This window comes from Mixophyes fleayi, chromosome 7 (assembly GCF_038048845.1).
Source record: "Mixophyes fleayi isolate aMixFle1 chromosome 7, aMixFle1.hap1, whole genome shotgun sequence".
NCBI classification, from domain to species: domain Eukaryota; kingdom Metazoa; phylum Chordata; class Amphibia; order Anura; family Limnodynastidae; genus Mixophyes; species Mixophyes fleayi.
The window spans coordinates 14063638-14071237 of record NC_134408.1 but is presented as its reverse complement, the minus strand read 5'-3'; positions in this window follow the sequence as shown (position 1 = coordinate 14071237).

Below are 7600 nucleotides of genomic sequence, written 5' to 3'. Positions count from 1 at the left end.
TCCCTTCTCTGCTCCAAACTATACATATTAAAATCTTTTAGTCTTTCTGAGTAAGTTTTGTGCTGTAGGCCATGCACCATTTTAGTTGCCCTTCTTTGTACAGTCTCTAATGTATTTATATACTTCTGGAGATATGGCCTCCAGAATTGAACACAGTATTCTAGATGAGGCCATACCAATGACCTATACAGCGACATTATTACTTCTTTCTTTCTGCTATTCCTCTCCCTATGCCACCAAGCATCTGACTTGCCTTTCTCATTGCTTTGTTACATTACTTACCTGCCTTTAAGTCACCTGAAATAGTGACTCCTAGATCGCTTTCCTCCTCAGTAGTTTCCATTATAGTGCTCTTAATAGTATATTTAGCTTTTGGGTTTTTGGGGCACAAGTGCATGAATTTGTATTTTTTGGCATTATTCTGTAGTTGACCATTCCTCTAGTATACCTAGTTTATCAATCATTTCTTTTACCCTCCTGGTGGGTCTACCATGTCGCATATCTTTGTGTCATCTTCAAAAAGGCATAACTTTCCCTACAATACCATTTGCAATGTCTCCAATAAAAATATTTAAAAGCACTGGTCCATGTACAGATTCCTGGGGTACTCCACTGGTAACCTTTCCCTCCTGTGTATGCACTCCATAACCCTCATTTTTCTATCTTGCAACAAAGTTCTTATCCATTCAACCATCTAAAATCTAATCAAAAGTCTGCAATGTGAGACAGTGTCAAAAGCCTTACTAAAATCTTAGTAAAATAAATCTACGCCCCCCCCCCTTGATCTATTACTTTAGTCACCTTGTCAAAAAAGTCAATAAGATTTGTTTGACATGATATTCCCCCAGTAAATCCACATTGTTTTGGATCCTGTAAGTTACTGGATTTGAGATATTCTACAACTCTTTCTTTTAAGAGTATTTCCATCAATTTCCCTACTACTGATGTAAAGCTCATTAGTCGGTAATTGCTCGCCTCTTTCATGCTTCCACTTTTGTGCAGTTGGACTACAATCGCTCTTTTCCAGTCCTCTGGAATTACTCCTGTAGCGAATGACTGAATAATTCTGTTAATGGTGTTACCAGCACAATTTTAAGCTCTTTTATTGTCCTTGGATGTATCCCATCTGGCCCCATTGATTTATCCACTTTCAGTTTTGAGAGTGCTGTTAGGACCTTCTTCTCTGCAAATGTAATTGTATCTACCTCATTTTAAAGAATATACTTGCAATTTAACTGTGGCCCCTGTGACCCCCTCTCCTCTCTTTTTGTAGTAAATAATAATTGTTGAGAAAAAATAATTAAGATATTGTAAGATAAGCTATTACCTTGTCTCCCTCAACAAGACTCTCACTCTCTGTCTTTAGACTTATCATTCCTCCTTTTGTTTTTCTCCTTTCATTTATATACTAATAACAGTCTTACCCCCTTTACCTACTGACTGGGCCATTTTCTCTTTAGCTTGTGTCTGTGCACATTTGATTACCTTTTTAGCCACATACTGTCTAACAAGATACATCTCTTTGTCTTCATTATTTTGAGTCTGCTTATATTTCCTAATGGCCATCTTTTTTGGTTTCACAATACATGCTAGTTCTTTTGCAAAACACACTGGTTTCCTTTTCCTTCTGCTTTTACTAAACCTCTTGATACAAAGTTCTGTTGATTTTAGTATTGCACATTTAAATTTTTAATCCTGCACTGCTTCCAAGTCCCTCCACGCTGCCAAAGAGTCACTTACACATTTTCCCATCTCTACAAAGTCGGACTTCCTAAAATCATACACCTTTAGGAAGGTTGACTTTGTAGAGATGGGGAAATGTGTAAGTGACTATTTAATAGATCTCATTCAACTTCACCTTAACCTAGTGCTAAATAAGACAACAATGTAATTCACTCCTTGAAATCAAGTGGGGGAATGGGAATAATAATTTATCCTGGGTGAAACTGGTTTAATTTATACATTTTTAAAACATACAAAATTTAAACACAAATTAGTACTGTGAATCTGTTGAGCCGTACTCGAGCAGGAAATGCCCAATCGAAAAAGTACTCTAAAACAGTCGCCAATCACTGCAAGTGTAAAAATAATTGATATAAATTTTATATTTTACTTATAAAATACATATATAAATTTAAAACTACATTCAACCCATTAACATATATATGATGGGATTGCTCTGATCTGTGCCATCCTCCTTTGGGGCATAACTGGTTTTCTAAGGGTGACACATAGACAATTTATATTTTATTTGGGAGAGGGATAAATATATGGCACACAATTTTGCTACTTTTCTTTATACCAATTATTTTAATTTGAGTTTCACCTTCCCTTATATCAGAACCTTACCAACACTTTTCTCCCCTATTTTTATATCTATCTTTCAAAAAAAAAGGTTGATACACATACCTTCCTTCATGTTTACCTGTGCACAATGCAAACATTGGAAACAAAACATTTCAAAGAGTCAACTTACTCATATCAATCACAATTGTTCTTTGAAAGATGTCTTTAAATCGAAGTCTAAAAATTGATGGGTAATGTCTTAAAATATGGTTAACCTACAGAAATATTATTGAAAGTATAAGACGATTTAGATAAATTAGAAAGAAATGCACTTACCTAGATATTCCAAAAGCACAAAGAGAGTCGTATAAATTTACTGATATGGTCCACATAACTAAATTTTTTAAATCCTCATCTAAAAGTTTGCAAATCATCAAAAAGCATTACACATTTCTTAAACAAGATACATTATTGAAACCTCTTTGCTGCTGAGCCAATTATTGTTTATAAAGAGAACCATAATGCAAAAAATATTTGGGCCCCTAGTTTATTTAACCTTATATACACTAGACACAAACTTGATACTAACATTAAAGATTGAATGCCCAGTGCACTTTATTGATGCTATAGATGAACTAAATCTGTATGTGTTACATGTAAACATATGAATAATGGGGCAAAATAAATTGGAACACTGTTACAATGTAACTGTGGCGTGCAATATATCGGAAGGACTACCAGATCTCTAAAGATATGCTTTACTGGACACAGAAGGAATATTATTTACAAAGTGTCCACTCTTAGAATTCAGAAACACTTTTTACAGTGCCCCAATAGTAATCCCAGCAATATGAGAGTGTATATGATGTTTCAGTTTAATACATTGCATCCTGATGGATTGCATAAAGCAATAGAACTAAACTAAGGGCTAGATTTACTAAACTGCGGGTTTGAAAAAGTGGAGATGTTGCCTATAGCAACCAATCAGATTCTAGCTGTCATTTTGTAGAATACACTAAATAAATGACAGCTAGAATCTGATTGGTTGCTATAGGCAACATCTCCACTTTTTCAAACCCGCAGTTTAGTAAACATACCCCTAAGTCTTTTAATAGATGATTCTCTTCACTGCTATCTTCATTTTCCGATCTTGCTCTCAATTTTTTTGTTTGTCCCTTTTCCCCCTTTATCTTTAGGGCTACTTACAGTAGTCCATTGATTTGACTTGTTATATTAATACATCTCACTTAATTTAGAATAAGGAAAGATATGTAAATGTATAATATTATAAATGCTCATACATATCACATTTCGTATTATTTGTTATTTCACATCTTTATTATTTATTTATGTGTGAGTCCTGAAAGATTGGTTAGAAACAGAAACATATCAACATGTCTGTTGCTTCATATTGAAAAAATATGATATGGGTTAATCCTACATACAGTTCGGTTTTAGTTCTTTCTTAAGTATTTTCTTCCATATAGGCACATTGACATGGTATCATATAGAAGATTAGTTATAGGGAAGAAATTAGTCCTAAGATTGTGTATATTGTAACATCTCTGAGATGATAGTTATGTGGTATCTGGAAGGACAGGGGTTGTTATGATTAAAAGCCATTCAAGAGATATGGATCATGCAACAGCTTTCTCAAAATATTCAGCCTGTTTCTTTATATATCATGTTGCTATAGAGCCATTTTAAGAAGCAGATACAAGAATGCTGGAAGAGGGAGAACCTTTACTAGGAGAAATATATATATATATATATATATATATATATATATATATATATATAAAGGACTTTATAGATGTTAGTTGTTTATTAAACAGCTGTTCTTGTTGTTCTTGAATTGCTACACCACATGAGGGAGATATATGTATATGTTTGATGTATTTTAATGGTAGTGCTGCTAGTATTTGCTGTTTTGTCAATAACAGGTATTGCACTATATCTTTTTAGACAGATGAAAAAGGAAGTAAGAAGCGCAAAATTTTGTTTATGTAATGGACTGATTAATCCTTAAATCTGAAGATTAAAAATGTAAATAGCACATTTATTGACTGTATGTATTTGTGCAATCTCCAATGCATACTGGAAGAGGGCTAAGCATGCAGATTTATAATGTTTAAACTGATGGAATTAAAGTGAAAATAAAATGAAAATAAATTTATTTAGAAAAATGAAAAATAAAGAAAGATAAATGAATAAAACAAAATAAAAATAAAGAAAGATCAGATGACCACACAAAATAAACACACAAATCGAAGAGCAGACAATGTTATAACTTTCTTGAGAGATATTTGGTTTCTTGGATATAGGACTCAGTGGGAGACACAGGGTTGGGAGTTTCGGTGTAGAATATGGAGCAAGTTCTTACTATAAACAGATTTTCCAGGGCCTATAAAACGCACATGGAACGCAAGCTAGAAGTCTCTGGTGGCCAATGGTGATCAAGATACTGTGAGTATGCTAGTTATCCAACACGTTTTGTCCAGTGCTGGACTTTTTCAAGGATTGGATAGGTTGAGAGTGGGGGGATTTAAATAGCACCCTCTATTGAGAATATTTCAATACACTTTATTTAGTATAAACACTATGGTAATGATTAATGTATTAAAGCAATAAAACACAGAGTCTGAGTGCAATAAAAATAATAGAAGGATTAAAATAAATTAAATAAAATATAACAAATAAAATAATACTAAAAATGAATATATTTTGATTGAGGCCACTAAACAAATGAATCCACTTTAGGTTACATGATTAAATTGAAAGGGGGTGCGTACCAGATAATGAATTTGCTGGGAAGATATTGTTATTGTACCAGGAAAAAAACAGAATTAAAATCCAAATTAAGCCTGCAGGTGAAAGTGTGTTCAATTTGTAAATCCACTTGGCTTCAGTTCTGGAGATTTTTTCCAGAAAGTTTCCTCTTCTCCAGTCTTTCTTTACTAGATTTTTTTGGTTTTTGCAGTCCATTTTTCCAGTGGTTGTAGAAATATAAACAGGAAGAAAATGAAAATGAAACCTAAGAAAAACTCAGTCCTGTGGTGGCCATCCAGGATTATGTGTAATTAAGGAATTTATGGGCAAATATGAATCCTCCTTTGAGTGAGTGCAATCACAAATGGCGGAATGTTTGTTAGAGCCTAATTGTTGGCTTTTCCATGGATTTTATTTATTATATATTTTTCTTATCACAGATATGTTTTTCATATATTTTTTGTTTTGAGAGATCTGTTAGGGTACAATAGACCTAAATTCACTTTGAATAGTTATAGTTTATGTTGCGTTTAATTTACTACACTATATAAAGTATGTCTATTTTTTTATTTTTTTTTATATGTCCAATGCATAACAAAATTGTATAGTAAGAGAAACCACACAATGCACAAAAATTAATTTGTTGCCAAGCAGTACTTCCTGGGTATGATTCATCAAGGATACATACTGAACGCAATGTGTGTGTGTTAAAAAATGCACGTAAATTGGCACTGCGTACTCCTGAATTCAACAGGGAGCGAATCTGAAGATATGTGCGCTGATGAATTCATGTGTAGGTCTGCTGTGCTCTACTATGCAAGACACTGCAGGATATGTCCAATACCTATGTGGATTTATACATTTGCAAAAGAACATACAGCAAAAACATATTAAATGAATGTCACTTGATAATAATATAGGCATTAGTGATAAAACAGTATTTTTTTCCATATAAAACATTTAAGAGATTGCTCTTTTTGTCTGCTGAACATAAAATACATTTTTACAGATGATCGTGATTGCTCATGTTTTAGCACGTGTATGAAACTGTCATCACTAGTGTTAAGGACTTAAACTAGCCCTGTAGCTGGAGCAAGACATACGGAAGAAAAACAAGTAACTTTGAGACACCCAGAGCTTGATTGGGATGTGGCTGCGTGAGATCCAGTCTGGCATTCCCTTACTGTAAATTGACTACAGCCAAATGCACCCTTTCCACCTCATTCACTCCTGGAATTACAGGCTGCAGTAAGTGCAGTAAGTGTTTGCATATGAAGACGGAGTTGCGTTTACTGGCGTATAGTCCAGTTCTAGGCATGCACAGACTGACTTTGCTTACAATATGCTCAAAAGCAGCAGATGAGTGCCTTGCTGAATTAACCCCCTATATGAGGAAAATAAATGAGATTCAGTTCAGTTTATAAATTAAAGGCAGACTTCTGAACTGGTAAAAAAAAAAAAACTCATCTATATAGGCAACATAACAACATACAGGTGCTGTTTCTCAAGACTGGTCAACAACCAAATATATAATAAAAATAGGACAAAATAAACTTTGATCTGTATTACCATTAAATCAATTCTTTGTTTGTTTAGTGAGATCCTTATGTGTCAGAAAAAAATGACCACAACTTTTTTTTTCTCTTTATCTTAAATGAGATCTAATATTTACAGACATTTGCTGAAGTGTGCGCTTCTTGGAGGGAAATATACTATATATTGCATGGACGGTATACACTGTTAAATCAGGGTTTTTTGGAAAATAAATAAATAAAATGTTGTTGAATGTTGGTTCAAATCCCATAAACATATAAACAGTATTGTCACATGTTTATGGGAATATATGTTTAAATACCCTCAATTCACATGTCAACAATTTTACTCTCTGTCATCTTAGCAGACAAAGTAAGTATTTAAATATAGTCTTTAAACATGCTAGTTTCTTCTCCAAATTTAAAATAAAATGTATTCATCCTTAACTACATCATATTGCCAGATATTGTTTTGAATTTTCTGAAATACGAATACAGTAACATGGCTGCAACGTATTTATTTTCTGCTAAAAGCTAGGAAAGTTTATGAAATATTTCCTATAAAATCCAGACTGCATTGTCTCTCATGAAGTAATGCAAATATAATGATTGTATATTACTCACAGAATTCTGTATGTAGAAAGATAGAGGGATCAGCAATCAGCATTGGAAAGACACATAGAAGCATGTTCTCTTACAGCATTTGTTGTATGCTAGGGATGGAATTGTAAGGGGAATTTATACTATTTTAGTTAGAGTGTTATCTGATAAGAGACCCTCAGGGAAAATAATTTATTTATTAAATTACATCATCTAAACACAAAACTTCTTGCTTTTGATCTTACAAGGAAATAAATTTGCATTTCTATTGTTCTGGACTCACCTAGATTACTTTGCTGTATGTCATATATGTATCTAATGTTTGTACTTTACTTAGTGTATGTATGTACAGGGTTGCCATTTGGATTCATTGAATTTATTGAATTTATTATTTAAATCTAATACACTTATTT